The following is a 20800-nucleotide window of genomic DNA, read 5'->3' as shown; positions in this document are numbered from 1 at the left end:
AAGTAGAGGGATGGATGTGAGGACCTCTGGAGCATCCTGTCTCTGTCATATTGACTCTCTGACCCCTGACTAGAGCTCAGGTTCTCAGACCTTCTGTGGAGAGGGTAGGTGGGACAGGACTGAGGGAATCACAGGGAACTTCAAAGTCCTGCACTTCTTTTCCCAGTCTTACTGTCCCTCTCCCCATCTTCTTTCTCCCCCTTTTCTCTTTTCCCATCTCATCTGGGTGCTCTCCTTAGCTTTTCTTATTCTTTCTGTATCCTTTCTTCCTTGCTTTGCTATCCCCTTCTCTCCCTTCCATCCTATATTTCCCTACCTCTTTTTTTCCTACCTCTTTTTGTATTCATCCTATTCTTTTTGTATTTTCCCCATTTCCCCCACCCTCACCCCTTGTCCTCTTTTAACCTTTTCTGCCTGTTTCTGAAGTGAGTACAACTTGCCAGTGCCCTTCTAATACTGCCTCCTTGTCTCCTGTTTTCTTCTTCCTCCCCTTCCTCACCCCCCCTCTCTTTTCCAATTTCCCCCACCCGTTGGTTGTCCCTTTCCCCCTTCTTCCTAATTCCTTCCTTCCTTTTCTCCTCTTGCCCTTCACTCATTTCTTCCCCTTTCTTCACTTTTCCCCCTTCTCTCTTCTCTTATCCCTTTCTCTTCTCTTCTTTCTCTCTCCTCTCCCATTCTCCTTTTCCCCTTTCATCTTCCCATTCCCATGTCCCTTTCCACCCACTTCTCTCTTATCCCTTCATCTCCTTTCTTCCTTTCTCCTCTTCCTTTTCTCCTTTCCCTCCCTCTCCTCTCCACTCTCCCCCTCTTCTGTGGCTTAGCCTGGGCTGCCTCTTCTCTTTGGCTCTGATCAGAGAGCTCTCTGTTGTTGGCTGGTTTGCTGGGCTCTTTTCCCCAGAGCTCAATCTGACTCTGGCCCTGCTGAGTGGTTTCCTCCTCTATCTCACCAATTATTGCTCCCTGTACAGTGGCTGCTAAAGCCTCAGCAGGTGGGAGCAGAAGCTGGGGGTGGGGTGGAGAGAAGATGTGGGGCTGACTCTGACTTTGACTTCAGAGATGGAGACCATTGCTCTTTTCCCAGTTGGCATCAGAAATAAGGATGGTAAGGAATAAGTTAATCTGGTGACCAGCAAGTCACTTTTCCCCCAACCTAGTGATCAGCCTTATATTAGGTGCTATGAGGGAGACCAACCAAACATGATCTGGCCCCAGCCCTTGCTTCTTTCTCCCATCTTCCCTTTCTCTTCCTGCTACACCTCTCTCTCTCTCTCTCTCTCATCTCTTCTTTTTCCCTTCTTCCTTTTCCCCTTCTCTCCTTTTCCTTTTTCTTTCTCCCCCTTCTGCCCTCTGGGAGTTCCCACTTTGGTTGGGGAGATGAGATTCACACACAGGAAACAATTAAGGAGAAAACAATTAAGGAGAAAACAATTAAGGAGAAAACAGGACAGAATCTAATTGCTAGATGGTGTGTGTGTGTGTGTGTGTGTGTGTGTGTGTGTGTATGTGTGTTACAAATTCTAAGCACTGTAGAATTTCAGAGAAGAGAGAAATCAGTGTGGGCTGGAGTAGTTGGGGAAACCTTCGTGGAGGAACATGACCTGGGCCTTGAAGGATGGGTAGGATATACATAGCTATCAAAGTGGTTTGCAGCACTATGGTATAGTGGAAAGAGTGCTGCCTCTGGAGTCAGAGAACCTGGGTTCAGATCTCACCTATGATGAGATCTAGGGCAAATTAAATATTTTCTGTGGGCCTCAGTTTCATTATCTGTAAAATAAGATGGGTGAACCAAATAGCTTCTAATGGTCTTTCTGGCTCTAAATCTATGATCCTCTGAATAAACAAGGCAGCCTGAGGAGAGGACCTACTGGCCTGCAGGGTTTGTTTGTGGAAGAGAATGTTGACGATGTGGGTGCCCGACTGTAGAGAGCCTTGAACGGCAGGCAGAGAAGGTAATATTTTATCCCATACAGAACAGGAAACTACTGAGAGTTTTTGAGAAGAGTAATGGCAGGATCACATCTGCACATTAGAAAGGTTAATTCACTGATCTGTGCAGGATCAGTCAGAGGCAAGAGGCAGGGAGTCTTGTCAGGAGGCCCTTACAATTGTCTCGGTGCATATCATTGTTATTTAAGCATTTATTTATTTATTTTTTTTTGCGGGGCAATGGGGGTTAAGTGACTTGCCCAGGGTCACACAGCTAGTAAGTGTCAAGTGTCTGAGGCCGGATTTGAACTCAGGTACTCCTGAATCCAGGGCCTGTGCTTTATCCACTGTGCCACCTAGCTGCCCCTAAGCATTTATATATAAAGATTTTTTGTGAGGGGAGGGAAGAAGGGAAGTGGATTTCCCTTTCCCCTGTGGTTTCAATGGTATAGAGACATTGCAGTGGGTAAACTCTCTCCACCAGTGTAGATTAGCAATTGCTCTGCTATGAGGCTTTCCTTGGGTGCACTGAAAGGCTAAGTCCCTTGCTCTGGCTCACTCTACTAGTATGTATCAAAGGCCACACTTGAACCCAGGTCTTCCTGACTTTGAGGCTCTGTCCCTTTGCCATGCTACCTCTTCATTTATGACGTATAAAGAGAAATTTCAGGAGCTACTCAAGTCATCATATGATGGAAAGAAGACTGGATTTGGGGTCAGATGACTTAGATTTAAATACTGCCTTTGCTCTTTAACACAGGATGCCTTGGGCAGGTCCCTTCTCTTGTCTGGTCTAATTAATCAGGGAATTCTTTTCTGGTTCCCATGTTCTTTGATCCTGTGACTCCTTGAAATGGGTAGTCCCCTTCCTAACAGTCTTATGGCTTGTGGTTGGTCCTTCTGGACTCCTATTTCCCTGGGCTTTCCCCCCCTTGACGGGTGATAATTTGTGCACACTATTTCCTCTCTCTCTCCTGCTTCTAAGCCAATATAGAAGGAAGCTATTAACTTCTGTGGGACTTTGGTGTTCTGTTCCTTGGACTTTTCTCTTGTCCCTCCTTTGAGAAGGGAAGAATGAACCTAAGCAGGGCCAGAGGATTACACCAGGATTAAATATTCCCATCCTCAGACCTATCTCCAGACCCCTCCATCATTAGAGTCAAAGGCCTCCCTATTTCTTCACATGCCTATGAGGGGGTCAGGGCAAAAGGGGCAGTTGGCCCTCTAGTTTCTGAGTTGAGGGACAGGAGGCTGTCAAGGCCAGTGACATCAACTCGGGGCTTGGAAGGAGTCATTTCCCAGCGTGGCTGCCCCATTACAAAAGTGCCTGAGCTGTTGACATTTTAAAAAGGTGATCTGAATGTTATTTGCATCTCATTTACATCTCATTTGATGTAAAAATACACAGACTCCCCCATCCCCTCCCCCGCACCTTTCAGCTTTTGCCTGTTTCAAACCCTCTCCCCCTTCCAGGTCCTGCTGGGTCAGGGTGAGCCCAATGAAGAAAAATGACTGGGCTCCCCTTTTATTGATGTCAGTGTGTGTGTGTGTGTGTGTGTGTGTGTGTGTGTGTGTGTGTGTAAGATAGGGGGATGTCTCTGGAAGAGTGGACTTTCCCTTGAGCCTCCATCCCAGAGGTTTCTCTCCTCCATTATCTCTTCTCTCTCTTAAGCAGACTCAGAGGGCTGGGTGTGGGAAGTTGGGAGCCGGTCTCTTCATCCAAGGAATGGCATGGTGGTAGCTGCTCCCTCTTCACTCATCTACCCTATTTGTGCCAACCTCTCCCAAGAAATGTTCCTGGTCTTTGAGTCAAGAAGATGCTTGACCGATTGGTTTCTTCATTTCTAGCCTCCCTCCCCTTCTTCCTCTCCTTATCTTCTCCCCTCCTTAAAGAACCATAACGCCCTTCCTTTCCTGGTAGGTCCAACATCTGTCCTCCAGGGTCCTTACCAGGTGCTCCTTTCAGGACATCTGTGTCCCCTGCTGTCCCAAGGCCCCAGTGGGGTTGCACAGATTCAAGGAAGTCTTTTGTAATTAGTAGAAAGGAGGAAGGAGAGACAGTTGAGAAGATGGGGGTTGGGACTAGGGCAAATTAGGATTGGTGTGGGAAGGCAACCTCTCCTGCACCCACCAGTAATCTTTTCTGGTTCTCCTCTGCAGGAAGCCAGGTGCTGGGGCCCATGGTTGGTGGTGTGAGATCCTGATGTCTCCCTTTCTAGTCAACCTGACCTTCTGTGACTTGAATGCAGAGTTTCTTTGTTGCCACCAACTGGGTGGGTGGGAGGGGCAGCTCCCTCCCCCTCTACTCCATTCTCATATAGAAATGAAAAAACACCTATTTTACTCTTAGTGCCATCTACGATCAGGGTAGAGTTTTTCCAAAAGAGTGTTTTTTAAATTAAGAAATAAAGGAAACATGGGACATTAGAGCATGGCATGTTGACTACCACAGCTGGGAGGGATACCATGGAATCCATTCCCCTCACTTTACTGTGGTCCAGGAAGAGGAGACTTGCTCAAGGTCATATGATGGTTTAGTACCAGAGTTAGGATTTCATGCTTGATTCCCAGACTCTGGAGTTTTATCCTGAACCTTAGAACTGTATGGGATGGCAGGAATCCTTTCTAAATGTAACTTATATGTTTGTTTATATTATTAAACATTTCCAAATTGCATTAAATTTTTTAATATTCATTTAAAAAATTTTGAGTTCTAAATTCTCTCTTGCACTCTTACCCCTCCCCCATCCACTGAGAAGGCAAGCAATACGATATTATCTTAATAGTATTTATTTTTTCCAGTTACATGTAAAGATAATTTTCAACATTCATTTTATTATTTTTTTAGGCAATTGGCGTTAAGTGACTTGCCCAGGGTCACACAGCTAGTAAGTGTTAAGTGTCTGAGGCAGGATTTGAACTCAGGTACTCCTGACTCCAGGGCCGGTGCTCTATCCACTGCGCCACCTAGCTGCCCCTCAACATTCATTTTATAAGATTTTGAGTTCCAAAATTTTCTCCTTCCTTCCCTTCCCTCCCCCCTCCACAAGACAGCAATCAATCTGATATAGGTTATATATGTACAATCATGTTAAACATATTTCCACATCAGTCATGTTGTGAAAGAAGAATCAGAACAAAATGTAAAAGCCTCAAGAAAAGAAGAAAACAAAAAAAGTGAAAATAGTATGGTTCATTCTGTATTCAGATTCCACAGTTCTTTTTTTCTGGCTATGGAGAACATTTTCTATCATGAGTCTTTTGAAATTGTCTTGGATCATTGTATTGCTGAGAAGAGCCAAGTCTATCACAGCTGATCATCACACAATGTTGCTATTACTGTGTACAATGTTCTCCTGGTTCTGCTTGCTTTACTCAGCATCAGTCCACTTAAGTCTTTCCAGGTTTTTCTGAAAATTTCCTGCTCATCATTTTTTATTGTGTAATAATATTCCATTACATTCATCTACCACAAATTGTTCAGCCATTCCCTAGTTGATGGGCATCCCCATAATTTCTAATTCTTTGCCACCACGAAAAGAACTATTATAAATATTTTTGTACATGTGGGTACTTTTCCCTTTTTTGTTATCTCTTTGGGATGCAGACCTAGTAGTAGTATAAGCAATATGATTTTACTTATACATGTGAAATAATGCAAAACATAATTTTACCTTATCCATGTTCCTCCACCCACCCCCGCCCCCCAAAAGCAAGAAAAATAAAGTAAGTGAAACAAAATATGTTTTAGTTTGCACTCCAAATTCATCTGTTATCTCTCTGGAGTTGGATATCATATTTCATTAAGGATACTTTCAAATTGTCTAGGATCACTGTCTGGATCAGAGTAGCTAAGTCTTTCACACTTGATCATCGTTACAATGTTGGTGTTATTGTGTACAATGTTTTCCTGGTTCTGTTCACTTTGCATCAGTTTATATAAGTCTTCCCAGGTTTTTCTGAAAGCATTTTGCTCATAATTTTTATATCATAATAGTATTCTATCACAATCAGAATGCTGCAACCTTTTAGCCATTCCCCAGTTGATGAGCATTCCCTCAATTTCCAATTCTTTGCCACCATAAAAAGAGCTGCTTTTAAGCAGAGATCCTTTCTGCAACATCCCTGGCAAGTAGTATCTAGCCTCTGCTTGAACAACCCCAGTGATAGGGAGCTCACTTCTCTTTGAGACAGCCTATTCGATTTTCAGACAGCTGTGATTGTTAGGAAGTTTTTTTCTTTCTTTCCATAAGTACAAACAAAAGCCCACACAAATATAGAAACAGGTAGATTAATTGAACTAGAAAACCCTCTTTCTCAATTCTTGAATTGTAATCCTTTTCCTTGTAAGATTGCAGTTTCAGCACCGGAAGGGACCTCAGAGGCCCCTCTAGTCTAGAGACCCCCTCATTTATAGATGAGGTAATTCAGGCCCCCAAAAGAAAAGTGACTTGCCCAAGGTCACACAAGTTTGTAATCAGAGCTAGAATTTGAACTTAGGTCTTCTGAAGCCAGCTTCGGTATTTTTTTATGCCTCTTCCTCTTTCCTTCCACCCAAGGAGATGGGCTGGTTGGGCCTGTGGTCTTAGGGCTCAGGCAGGGGATGGTGATAATTTTCTGTTTACTCTTAGAAAACTCAGCCCCCATGAGATATGGGATAACCATCTGGCTTTTCTTCTCTTGTCTCGGACCAGGAACTCTCCAGGGAGTGGGTAGAAGTAGGATGTCTGTCTAGAGCTCAAGGTTCCTGGGTCACTGTTTTTGCCTCTAATGTATATTGTGGACTTATGCATATCATTTTTGCTCTCTTGTTGCTTCACTTTCCCACTTAGACAAATAGGAGCTGGGTGACACAGTAAATAGAGTGCTGTATGTAGAGTCAGGAAGACCTATATTCAAATCCTACTTCAGATACTTGTTAGCTGTGTCATCCTTTGCAAGTTCGTTCGCCCATGTCAGTCTCAATTTCCTCATCTGTAAAAAATTAGGGTTAATGAGGGCAGCTAGGTGGTGAAGTGGATAAAGCACTGGCCCTGGATTCAGGAGGACCTGAGTTCAAATCCAGCCTCAGACATGTGACACTATCTGTGTGACCTCATTGCCCTGCAAAAAAAAAAAAAAGAAAGAAAGAAAGAAAAGAAAAAAAATTAGGGTTAATAACAACACTTACCCCAAAGGATTTCTGTGGAGATCAAATGGATTAACATATAAAAAAGGCTTTGCAAATTTTAAAGTGCTATGTAAATGATAGGTATTATTATCTCCTCTATGCCCCACTCTTCTTTCTTCTCCCCCATTTCCCACAGTGAATGACTCCCAACTTGATGACCTAGAAGGTCCCTTCCAGCTGTGAGGTTATATGAGCCATGGTATAAGGGAGAGATCCTTAGACTGGGAATCAAGTATCCTGCAGGATGGGTTTCCTTGGCAACAGTACAGGATAAACTTGCCGCTGTCAGTCCCCCCATGTTCAGTATGGAGCAAGCTCAGGCTGCTTCATGGGGGAGGGGTGATCCACTACAAGCAGTCTGGGTTCTTGTCTCATAAACTAGTTAGCCGAGGATGACTTGACTGGCCAAACACAGCTGGGCACAGCAGGGACCTTGGGCTCAGATGTAGATGTGGCAGGTGTTAAGGCTGGACCAACCCAGGTGAGATCTAGGTATTCATTTTTCCCCAAGCTCAGTGCCTGGGGCTGCTGAATGTTCTCCAGTTTATAGCTGTGAGGATACATAGGGCAAAAGAGTCTAAATCATCTCATCAGGGTCGTGCACGAGAAAGAATGAGAATCACAATCTGGGAAGTTTCTGAGTCATTTGGGTCTAAGGAAAGAAGAGCCAGGACACTGAGTGGGGGTGGGAAGGAGGGCCTAAGGTTTCAGGAGGGGGGGGGTGGAGAATCACCTAGATTTCTTCCTGAACCCATCACCTCCCTAGCTGCACCCTGAGCCATTTTCTCTTCTTTCCAATGAGAGTTATTGCTCAGGGTGATGACAGATTCCTGGCTAACGATGCGGCCATTTTGCCCAGTGCAATTAGCAGAAAGGGCGGCTGGCCAGGCTTTAAGCAAGCTGGAGCTTTGAGAAAACCATGGCTGGATCCTGCAGTGTGTCCTAAATCAGGTAATTCCTGAGTAAGCATTTCTCTCCCCTCCCTCCCCACCCATTCCTCAATCGATTTGATTAATACATCAGAACAAAATACCCAGTAATTGGGCACACACTGTTCACACCCAAATTGTCTCAAGACCCATCACCTTCCTTCTTCTGCTAACTCCAAGCCTGGGTAGTAATAACGTGGTCACCTTTCAATTATTCATGACTGTAGAGCTATGTATGGAACAAGGAACCTTAAACAGGAGATAATCCAGGCAATGCTCATCTGGCTTTGGAATGCATATGGTGGGTGTCTTTTGCACCAGATGAGCCTTCTTTTGTGTCAAGGAATCAAAGAGGGTACTTTAGTCTAACCCCTCTGGAGTATGAATCCAGTGTATAACACACCTCAAGAGTCTATATCTTATTTAATACAATCCAGCAAGCATTCATTAAGAGTGTACTGGTTGGGGGCACCTAGGTGGCGAAGTGGATAAAGCACCAGCCCTGGATTCAGGAGTACCTGATTTCAGACACTTGACACTTACTAGCTGTGTGACCCTGGGGAAGTCACTTAACCCCCATTGCCCCACAAAAAAAAAAGAGTATATTGGTTTGCAAAGACACAGTGCTGGTTGCTAGAGATCTTAAGACAAAATGAACAATAACAACTTGCATTTATGTAGCACTTTAACATTTATAAAGTGCTTTTCAAATATTATCTTATTTTATGTTCCAGCAGCCCTGAGAGGGAGATGATATATCATATGAATTATACTATATGAATTTATGTTATGTTATGTTTTATATTATGTTGTTATTTTAGAGATGAGGAAACTGAGGCAGACAGAAGTCTAGTGACTTGCCCAAGGTCATACTGCCATAAGGGCCTGAAGATTCATTTGAATTCAGATCTTCCTGACTCCAGGCCCTGCTCATTGGGTTGTCTAGCTGAGCTGACATTTTTCTGGGGAGTGGGGTGGGAAATAAAATGTGTAAACAGATGAGAAAATATAAGATAATTTGTGGAGGGATGGATCAACAATAACTAAAGCAGAGGTTCTTAATCTTTTTTGTGTCTTGAACCCCTTCTCAGAATCATGTTTTGGAATGTATAAATAAAATATATAGAATGACAAAGGAAACTAATTCTATTGAAATATAGTTATAAATATTAAAAAAAATAAAGTCACAGACCTCAGGTTAAGAACCCTTGAACTAGAGCAATCAGTCTTTACTTAAAGATCCTCAGGGATGGAGAGCTCCCTCCCTGTTAGAAAGGCAGTGTAGTGCAGTGGGGAAAAGATCTTGGTATTTTTGAGTTAGGAGACCTGAGTTCAAATCCAGCCTCTGTCATTTATTCCCTCTGTAACCTTGGCTACTTCTTTAGCTTCTTCATTGGTATAGTGAGGGGGGGTTGGCTAGATGGCCTCTGATACCCTTTCTAGTTCCAGATTTCTGGCTTTCTTAGCCCTTGTCTCAGACTGTTTTTCACTGAGTTTCTATTCCCTGAGCATCTAGAGAGAAGGTGGGAATGTGGTCCTGGAGAATGAGTGGGGCCAGGGGCCAGGGGCCAGGGAGACAGGATGGTGTTAAATAATTCTGTAGAACAGATTGAGGTCTTAGCCTTTTTAATGTCATGGACTTCTTTAAATGAGGACCATGGGCCTATTAAATGAAATAGTATTTCTAAAGTTCTTAGCACCATGTCTGGCACATAATATGCCCTTAATAAATTCTTCCTTCCTTCCTTCCTTCCTTCCTTCCTTCCTTCCTTCCTTCCTTCCTTCCTTCCTTCCTTCCTTCCTTCCTTCCTTCCTTCCTTCCTTCCTTCCTTCCTTCCTCCCTTCCTCCCTCCCTCCCTCCCTCCCTCCCTCCCTCCCTCCCTCCCTCCCTTCCTTCCTTCCTTCCTTCCTTCCTTCCTTCCTTCCTTCCTTCCTTCCTTCCTTCCTTCCTCCCTTCCTTCCTTCTTTCCTTCCTTCCACCTCTCTTTTTCTTTTCTTTCTTTCTTCCTTCCACCTCTCTATTTCTTTTCTTTCTTTTCTTTTCTCTCTTTCCTTCCTTCCTCCTTCCCTTTGTCAGTCTGAAGAAGCTTATGCACTCCTTCTCACAGTAATGCTATTAAGTGAATAAAATAAAATACATAAGATTACAAAGGAAACCAGTTAGATCAAACTAGTTATCAAAAAACCAACTGTCAAGTTCATGGATCCCAGGTGAGGATCCCCTGGAATAGATTATTAAAATGATGGTTGGTGAGGTCCTTGAATGACATAGACAGAGCATATTGGGGTTTCAGCAAGGTATTTGATGCAGTCTGTAGCTGCAGTCTTTATCTTGTCTTTGTGGACAAAATGGAGAGATGAAGGTTGGATGATGTTATGGGTAGGCAGATTGAGAACTGGTTGAATGGCTGGACCCAAGGAATCGTGATTAATGGACCACTATCAATCTGGAGAGAATTCTCTGCTGAAGAGCCTCTGGGATCTGTCCTTGCCTCTGTGCTAGTCATCGTTTTTATCGATGACTTAGCTGAAGGCATAGGTGTTGACATGCTTACCAAATTTGTGGGTGACAAAGCTGGGAGAAATTGCTAATATGTCAGAAAATTGAGTCATGATACAAAAAGATCTTGACAGGTGAGAGCAGGGGATCTTTAACCTTTTTGTGTGTCATGGATCCCTTGGGCACTCTGGTGAAGCCTATGGACTCCTTTCTATTCAGCATACTGTTTTTAAATGTATAAAGTAAAATACACAGGATTCCAAAGGAAATCAATTATGTTGAAGTAAAAGATACAATTTTTCCCACCCAAGTTTATGGACTCCTTGAAATTTATCAGCAGTCCCCTTGAAGGTTTGTGGGCTCCTCCCCCCTCCCCCCTGGTTAAGAACTCCTGAGCTAGAGGGATAGACTGAATCTAATAAAGATGAAAAAAAATTTGTACCAGATCTGTGATTTTCATCCATATAGAGAACTTGCAGTGGGAGGGCTTCTTCCACTGATGTTGGGGCACTGAGAAATTAGGCAATTTATCCAGGGTTACACAGCTGGTATGTGTCAGAGATGAGACTTGATCCCAGATTGTTGGGGATAAATGTCAAGTCCTTTTGGCCATAACAATTCATGAGATTGTCTATTAAAGCAATGGAAGATTTATGATCTGTGATGGTGGAGTTAGAGAAGGCTCACACAAATTAAATCATGGCTCTTTGGAAATGTTGAAGTCTTGAAATAAATGTAAAGTTTTGCATTTGGGTTAAAAAAAATCACCTCACTGAGTATAAGACATAGGATTAGACACCAGTTTAGGTGAAAAAGATCTGACTCAGTTGGAATCAGGAGTGAATGATGCAGACATGAAAGCTGGGGTTTGGGGTGTCATTAGCTGACGTTCATTTGACATTAGTTGAGGCATAGTGTCTAAAGAGGGATGTGATGGTGCCCCCCCCCCACTCTGTCCTGGTCAGAACACATCTGGAACATTGTGTTCAGTTTTAGGTGCCACATTCTAGGAAAGATACTAGCAAGTTAGACCAGAGGGTGGTTGGAATGGTGAGTGATTTGAAGACTACATCTTATGAGAATAAGCCGAAAGAAGCCAGGGTGTTAAGCCTGAAGAAAAATCTTAGAGGGACAATGGCAGCTGTCTTGATAACTAGCATTTATATAGTGCTTTAAGATGTACAAAGTGTTTGTAAATGCCTTGTTTTATCCTGGGGGGTAGGTCTGATTGTTGTCCCCATTTTATATAGAGAGGATAAGTGATTTGTCCAGAGTCACACAGTTACTGTACCAGAAGCTAGATTTGAATTCAAATCTTCCTGACTTCAGGTCCAGAGCTCTATCTGCTGACCATCTAGCTGTCTTTAAGTAGTTAAAAAGCTTCCCATGGAAGAAATATTAGGCCTGTTTTACTTGGCCCAAAGGCAGCACTAGGAGCAATGGCTGGGGGGCGAGGGTGGGGAGGGAATCTAGGAGATTTTGGCTCAGTAAAAAGAAAAAAGTCAGCTGTTTAGAAGTAGAACAGGCTATTTTGTAAGGTAGTGAATCACTGAGGGTCTTCAAGCAGAGGGTGGATGACTTCTTGCTGAGGTTGTTGCCAATGTATCCAAAATCACAGAATTCTACTCTGAAGCAACCTTAGCGGTTAGCCAGCCCAACATTTTATAGGGGAGGAGAACTGAGATGCAGACAGGTACCACCCAAGGTCATACAGATAGCAAATGGAAGAGCTGGGATTTGAACTCAGATCTTCCTTTACTCCATGTCTGGCACCCTTCCCCTTGCTCCATTTCCTGACAAGATAGAAGATGAAGTCCATGCCTTCTGTGGTTCTTAGGCTATCTGAGAGTCCATGATCCTCTGCAGATAATTCATTCCCTAAGGGTGGAATAATTGACAGGTAGATGATTGATGGTTAGGGATATTATGTTCTGGCTTGGTTGAGAGGTCCAGGGGAAAACCTTACAGATGCAGAAGGTGGGTGGTGATGACAGTTCCGGAGAAGAGAAGGCTGAGGGCTTCCTCTGTATTTCCAATATAAGAATCAGAGACTACTCTCCAAAGCAATTCCCAGGGGAAATTTGCCATCATGGTTCAGTACAAAGGGGCCCTGGACTGTCTGGGAGTTAGGACCTGGATTGGAATCCTGACTGTCACTGGGTAAATTCTTTTACATTGGAGCAGCTAGGTGGCGCAGTGGATAAGGCACCAGCCTTGGATTCAGGAGGACCTGAGTTCAAACCCAGCCTCAGACACTTACTAGCTGTGTGACCCTGGGCAAGTCACTTAACCCCCATTGCCCTGAAAAAACAAAAAACAAAACCAAAAAAAACCAAAAACATTTATGGGCCTCATTCTGTAAAATGAGGGAATTGGACTAGCTGGTCCCTAAGGCCTTTTCCAGATTTATAATTATAAATCTACGTATTTATAAAAATAACTAATCCCCCCCCTTCCCTGCCTGAACACATTTTTTAAAAAAAGGTAAAAACAAGACCCTCATCACAAACATGTATAGTTGAGAAAACTGAATTCCTTCATCGGCCACGTCCAAAAATGTGCATCTCATTCAGCATTTTGTCCATCCCTCTGCCTGGGGGGGTTTCATCTTTGGTCCTCTGGCCTTGTGGTCTGAATCTCCATTTAGGTTAGATAAGAAGAGGTACTAGGCGTCTGATTTGACAGAGGTGGATCTTGAGCAAACCAGCAGAAATGGGTATGGGGTGGGGTATGAGAGGGAATCCCATCCCCCGACAGAAAGGAGGCCCTCATCAGCCTGGGCCTTCCTGGAAGGAGGCAGGGAGGGAAGGGAGGAGATGGTTGCTCAGGCTGTGTGCTTCTTCAGCTGATTCTCCTCGCAGTGGTTGCCATATCAAAGCTGTTCTATTTTGAGCTACCTGGCCTAGCTGTTGAGACTAGAGAATGGTAGCCTGCTGGGCTCATGGCCCTGCCCTGGTCTGAGAAATCATCCTCAAATATCTTTTTTCATCACATCATCTCCTGTGCAAGTTTTCTATTGTCTGTTGTGCTTGATTCAAACTCTTTAGACTGGCTCCCTTTCCCCTCCCCTTCTCTGTTCTTTTAGCCTGTACTGGTTACTGCTCCAGTCAGAAGAGTCTATCCCCATGGCCTGCTGTCTTTTCCTCTGTATCTTCCTTTCCTCCAACCTCCTGTTTCCCTCAGTTTCCTTCCCCCTTCAAAATTCAGCTTAGAATCACTTTTGCTCCCTTGGGAAGGCTTAGTCGACTTAAAAAAAAATCAATGTTGAGGCAAGAAGAAGCTCAAAGAAGAGATTAGATGAATGCTTGGGATGGACAGGACTTATGATGATATTGTATGATGGAAAGAAGGCTAAACAACTCGGCTTCTTTATGTTTCTTGTTTTCTCTCAAGAATAGTTATATTCCATTTAGGAAATACAGAATAAAAATGGTTAGCAGAGAATTGAAAAGCAGCTTAATGGTAAGAGAGCAGCTGGTTGCATTCAGTGAGCTTCAGACATCTTGTCCAAATCCACTACATCCCAAGGTACTGAAAGATTTGTTGATGTAATTGCTGAGTTGTTGGTAGAGATCTCTGAAAAATAATGGAGAATGAAGGAAGTTACCACAGAATAGGAAACAGAGAGTTATCTAGATGTTCAGAACGAGTGGAGGGAGGGAAGAAAGTAGATTCTGTAAACTAAAGGATAATGAGCTTAAGTTGGATTCTTGGTAAGATTCTAGAACATATTACTAAAGGGATGGTGGGTGAGCAGTTAGAAAGGAGAGAGACAATCACTACAAGTTGGCATCAACTGATCAAGAACAAATCATGCAAGATTAAGGCCATTCTCCTTTCCGATAGATTGATTAGACTAATAGACCAAAGAAATGTTATATAGTACATACATGTTGTTGACTTCAGCATGAGATTTATCCTAGTTTCTCAAGATGTCCTTTTGGCATGGATGAACTGGTTATGTGGTCAGACCAAAGAATGGTAGTAGTGTTAGTATGGAGGGAGGTCACTAGTGGGGTGCCCCACAGTTTTGTCCTATGCTTTGCTTTTGTTCTGTTCAATATTCTTATCGATGATTTGGATGAAGGAATAGATAGTACGCTTATTAGATTTGCAGATTTTTATGAAACCGGGCAGGCTAGTTAACTCTTTGGATAAGAAAATCAGGATCCTAAAAGGTCATAATAATCAAATCTAGTCAGATCTAATAAAGCGATATTAAATAGAAATAAATGCAAAGTTCAGACTTAGATTCAAGAAGTCAATCTAATACAGAGAGGTTTAGTTCATGTGAAAAAGACCTAGGTTGCCAGCTCAATATGAGTCAAAGATAAGCCATGGCAGCTAAGAAAGCTACTGTGTCCAGGTGTGGTGGTACATGCCTATAAACCCTCTTACTGATGGATTGCTTAAGCTTGGGAGTTGTGAGCTGCAGTAGTGCAAAAGCTGATAGAATGTATATACTAAGTGCAGAACCAATATGATGAGCCCCTGGAAATGGGAGAGGGGATAGAGTTGGGAAGAATGGTGAATTGGCCCAGATTGGAAATGGATCAGTGGATCAAAGCTTCTCTGGGGTCAGAAGTAGGATCAGGCATGGGAGTGGCAGCTGTACTTCTGGTCTGAGTGAGATAGGGAGACCTAGTCCTTGGCAGAATTTAGAGAGGGAGTTAGAGAATATAACCTTGAGGGCTCAGAGTCAGTCAATCAATCAATGAACATTTTTTTTTTTTGGGTGAGGCAATTGGGGTTAAGTGACTTGCCCAGGGTCACACAACTAATAAGTGTCAATCATCTGAGGCCGGATTTGAACTCAGGTCCTCCTGACTCCAGGGCCAGTGCTCTATCCACTAAGCCACCTAGCTGCCCAATAAACATTTATTATACACCTACTTTGTGCCATGCACCTACTATGTATTATGAACTACTATTGTGCTAAGTGCTGAGGATACAACCGCCCCCCCTCCCCACCCCAAGAAAACAAAGAGATAGTCCTTACTCTTTATTTATTTATTTTTAATGGACAATGGGGTTAAGTGACTTGCCCAGGGTCACACAGCTAGTAAGTGTCAAGTGTCTGAGGCCGGATTTGAACTCAGGAACTCCTAAATCCAGGGCCGGTGCTTTATCCACTGCGCCACCTAGCCGCCTCGATAGTCCTTACTCTTAAGGAGCTCACAGTCTGTGATGGTTAGACTGCTAGGATTATCTACTATTAGGTCCTACCTTTTGCCCCCAGGTGAGATAATTCCTAACCCTTTTTTTTAATCTGGGCAGTTGGGACTGGGGAGTCATTTTCATGGACTGACTCTAATAGATGTCACCATTTCATCCCGTGTAGCACATAGCTGCTCAGTGGTCATGTCTATATATTTCAGTACCCTGGGATGTAGTCTGTCTGAAACTGGTGACTTAAGATCATTGAGGGCACCCAGATACTTTAAAAAAAAAACCCAGACCATTTTCTCATTTCATATTTTGGGTTTCAACTCCCTGTTAACCATTTCTATTCTGTACTTCTAGATGGAATATCATCATCCTTGATAAAGCAAATGCGAGTTCTGCTTTCCCTTCATAGGGTTGTCTTTGAGGTACAGCAAGTTCCTCCTGAAGTCTGATTTACATGAAACAGAGGAAAGTGCACTGGACCTGGCATTGGGATATGGCATTGGGAGGCTTGGGTTCAGGGTTCCCTGAAGCCCAGTGGTTAGCCAGGCATACAGCTCAGGGTGGATCCTTTAGACCTCCATGGGAGTCTATGGTATGAGGTATGAGGCTGTGAAAGTGCTGAGATGGAGGCCTTTGGCATCCCTAATCAAGATATTTGAGACCACAGATGTTGAGGGTACCTGGCTGAGTTGAGGGCAAGTGTACAGTCTGTCCTAACCCTGTGCTGGGTCCTGTACAGTCTAGTCTGGGGCACAGAGCAGAGTTGTTTGGATAATCTTGCTCCTATCAGGGGTAGGGCCTGTGGGGTTTAGAGGGTGCTGACTGGGAATATCACATCTTAACCTCATACCTTTTGCTTCTCCCATCCCTATGTATTCAGCTCCTCAGGAACCAGGGGCTACAGAGGAAGGCTTCTTGGTGACCAAGCTGTGGGGACCCTGTGGCCAAGGATGGGACACCCTGAATGGTAAGGGGCTGTTGATGGTGCAGGGGGAAGGAACAAAGTGGGCTTAATGGGGCTCAGGCAGAAGTGAAGGGGCAGTGTGTTACAATGGAAAGAACACCGGTCTCTGGACTCAGGGTAACTGGGTTCAAATCTTACCTCAGATACTTTCTACCTGTGTGACCTTGGGCAAATCACTTAATTTCTCTGAGTCTCAGCTTCCTCCTCTGTAAATTGGGGGTGTTGGATTAGGCGGCTTCTGAGGTCCCTTACAGCTCTGCAATCTATGATTTACGAAATGAGGGGGTTGAACTAGGTGACTCCTAAGGTCCCTTCCAGCTCTAATGCTCTGATTTTTGGAGGTCCAGAGGTAGGCAGGAAAAAAGTAGAGAAGAAGGAAGGGAGGAACAAGATAATATGTAATTTCATAAGTCTTGACTGAGTGCCCAGCCCTGTGTGGGCTTTGCTGAGGGGTAGATGGGAGAAAGACCTGTCTGAGCCATGGAAGAAGAAGAAAACAGCATAAGGTCAATGTTTTAGGGTCCAAATACATGGTTGAATCAGGGCTGTACAATCTCAGAGAAGAGGGTGGGTCTCTCTGGAGGAGAGAGTGGCTCTGGGCTCTAGTGGAAAGGGAAGATTTAGAAATGGGAGTGAGGGCATTTCAGGCAGAAGGAATTGCCTGAGCAAAAGGCACAAGATGGGAATGTGAATGATCCATTTAGGGGATGGGGGGTAGAAGAGTCTGAGGGTTCCTGTCAGGTTGACTGGGAGGTGGTGTTGCCATGACCAGATGGGGAAATCAGGAGGATGGATTGGTTTGGGGATGGGTGGGTGGAGATGATGAATTCTTTTTAGGATAGACTGAGATCGGGGGAACCCCAGGTGAAAATGTTCTGTCTCAGTGTAGTATGTGCTTGTGTGTGTGTGTGTGTGTGTGTGTTTGTATAAATGGATGAATTGTGAACAGAAAGTGATGTGACTGGCAAACATATGGAATCGGTCACCTTATCATCAGTCCTCTCTGGGTTTGAATTTGGGAGGAAGTGTGGTGCAGTGGAAAGACTGTTGCAATTGGATTTAGAGAGGCCTGGGTTTGAATGCCAGCCCGGCCCAGCCCCTTACTAGCTGTATGACCTGGGTCCGCCTGCCTGAGACTGGTTAAGCAGCTGGAGATAGCTACTCAGGCTGGATAGCAGGTGAGGCCAAGAGAAGAGGAGGAGGTCGAGGCAGGTTGCAGGGGCTCAGATGATACGGAGCACCAAGGAAGGGCCTTTTGGGGAAACTTGCCAGGCTCAAGAACAAAGGGAGAGAGCTGAGGCAGGTGGGGCTGGATGCCGTGGAGTGTGGGAGGAGGTGGTTCTGAATCGATGTAGCAGGAAGTGTCCTTGCTAGTGTATTGCAAGGAAACACAATGGGAAGTGTAAAGGGTTAATCCAAGAAGGCTTCCTGAAGGAGAAAAGCATTGGTAAAGGGTAAAGGGCTTGGCTTGGCTTGGGGGTGAGCTGCCCCTGGCCTGCGATGGGGGTCAGGGCTAGGAGTGGGAGAGGCTGTGGGGGAGGGAGAGAGGAAGCTTTTCTCCTCATCCCTGATGATCAGAGACCTCAGCCCACTGGGGAATAGCTCTAGCTGAGCTGTCCTGGGCCCTCTTTGGGTATGCTAATGAGCCTGTTAATTAACCAAACTTCATGGGAGAATAATGAAATTGCTTCTAAACCAGGCCTCATACTCATCTTAATGAGGGGAAACAATTATGCCATTTCCTCAGCCCCTCCCCCCTGCACCCCAAAGAGCACACTCCCCACCCCTGACAAATCCCCTGGGCCTACAACCCTGTTGCTGTGCTTCTTTCCTGTGGAAGCTTGGAAGCAGATGCCCACTTTTACCCTTGGGCAGGTCTTGGGCAGAATAGACATCATTGGGGCAGCTAGGTGCTGCAGTGGATAGAGTACTAGCTCTGGAGTCAGGAGGAGCTAAGTTCAAATCTGGCCTCAGACACTTACTAGCTGTATGACCCTGGGCAAGTCACTTAACTTTGATTGCCTCCCCCCCCCCAAAAAAAAAAGGAATAGGGATTGCATGAGGGAAGGGAAAGTCTTGCTTACCCCTTTTCCTCCTACCCCCAAACTGTTAGCCTCAACCTACACTATTAGGTCCTGGAAGATGGAAACTGAGTCAGAGGTAAGGTGGGAGAAAGAATGGGAGATAAGGGAGCATGGAACAGGGAAAAGAATGATGGGTTTGTAGTAGAAAGACCTGTGTTTGAATATCTCTTCTACTATTCACTACTTGTGTGACTTTGACCAACTTCTCTGGGCCTGACTCAACTAGATGACCTCTGAGGTCCCTTGGAGCTCTAAATCTATGATCCCAAAGTCCTATAATTGGGGTCAGGTCAGGTAGGGCCTTGAAGGCTAGACCAAAGAGTTGAGACTTGATATAGCTGGGAGGGGTAACTCAATTAAAACATCATTTTGGGGAGATTGTTTGGGTTTTGAGTGCAGGGAGGGGCAAGATTTAGGAGACTGGAGACAGACCAGTGAGGTGACTGGAGTTGGGAGACTCTGTCCATTGTCTAGGAGAAAAGGACTGAGAACTTGCTTCTCTCTACTAAGAGGGTGGTCTTGCCATTGGAGAGAGGATTCTAAGAGAATTGACCAGACTTGGCAGAACCAAAGAAATCTCTGAGGTGCTGAATCTGGATGACTGGGAATATGGTGACATCACCCCCCCCCCCCAAAGTGGGAAACTGGGATCAGAAGGAAGCTGATTACAAGAATCCTAGAATAGTAAAGCCAAAAGGGACATTAGAAGATTTAGTCCTTCCCTTTTATTTTACAGATGGGGAAACTGAGACCAAAGAGAAGAAATGACCTGCTCAAGGTCATATACTAGAAAGACAGTATGATGTAGTGGGAGGAGCTCTGAACTTAGAGTCAGGAGGCTATAGATCGAGTCACAGATGTATTATTTAGAGGCAGTGTGGTTGGAGACACGGGGCATGATTCTGAATATCTATTACTGCTGACTACCTGTGTGACTTTGGGGAAGTCACTGAAACTTTGGATCTCAGTTTCCTGATCTGTAAAATGAGCAGCTTGGAGATATTGAACTCTTAAGTTATAGGTCTCCCATCCTAGGTAATAATGATACTTTGCGCCAGAGTGACCTTGGGCAAGTCACTTCATTGAATTATAGAATTTAGAGTTGGAAAGGCTCTTTAGAGAGCATCAAGGTACTAATGTGATTGAATTAGCATAGCATAGTCGATAGAGTGCTGGCCTTGGAGTCAAGGAGACACAAGGTCAGATAGTTGCTGTATGACTATGGTTAGGTCATTTGCTCCTCTCACTTTCCTCATCTGTAAAATGGAGATTTTTATCCTGATTTCACAGGATTTGAACTTTCAAACAAGATAATGTATATAGCTAGGTGGTGAATTGGATACATCGTTGAGCTGAAGTCAGGAAAACCTGAATTCAAATCTCAGTTCAAACACTGCCTAGCTGTGTAACCCTGGACAAGTCACTTAGTGTTGTGTGCCTCAGTTTCCTCATCTGTAAAATGAGATGAAGAGGGAAAAAGCAAATTGCTCCAGTTTCTTTGCCAAGAAAAAACCCCAAACCTCCATGATATGGCTGAAATGACTAAACAACAACAACAGAGGATGGAACAAATGGGCAAGAAGTAGAGGTGTGAGGTTGATGAAGAATTTAAGAAAGGAAGGCAAGAGTAGACAAGAACTATGTAGCAAAGTAAAAGTTTTTTTACTTTTTTTCCCCCCAGCTTGAGAAGACCTCACCGTGTCGGAGGGTAGAACGTGGAAGGGGAGTGACATTGGAGATTTCTAGCATTTTGGGAGAAAGCACTGACCTGGGAGTCGAAAGACCTGGGTTCACATACTGACTCTGTTACTAACTTGCTATGTGACCTTAGACAAATCACTTCCCTTCTTCAAGACTCCTTTTTCCCATTTGGAAAGCCAGAGGTTAAGCTTGATTCTTTCTTCTGGTCCTAGAACTGTAGGATCCTATGAGTGACAGCCCGGGGGCTAGGATGCCTGGTTCCCATTCCAATTTCCATGCAGTGTTGCTCTGGGGCTTCCTGGAAACGTGCTCAGCTGCTCACCTGTTCTATGGGAATCTGTACACTCCTCCGTA

The 20800-nt window shown here is 44.3% G+C and overlaps 1 protein-coding gene across 1 annotated transcript in view; it reads left to right on the top strand.

Annotated features, from left to right (window-relative positions):
• The window catches only part of DLGAP3 (DLG associated protein 3), an 84886-nt gene that overhangs the window by 13276 nt on the left and 50810 nt on the right, over nucleotides 1-20800 (top strand). The window contains 1 exon segment of the mRNA XM_043996127.1: nucleotides 16578-16664. The gene's annotated coding sequence lies outside the window, so the exon portion shown is untranslated.

Source organism: Dromiciops gliroides, chromosome 3 (genome assembly GCF_019393635.1).
Source record: "Dromiciops gliroides isolate mDroGli1 chromosome 3, mDroGli1.pri, whole genome shotgun sequence".
NCBI lineage: Eukaryota > Metazoa > Chordata > Mammalia > Microbiotheria > Microbiotheriidae > Dromiciops > Dromiciops gliroides.
The sequence above is the reverse complement of the archived record's forward strand: the minus strand, read 5'-3'. Positions and strand labels throughout refer to the sequence as shown.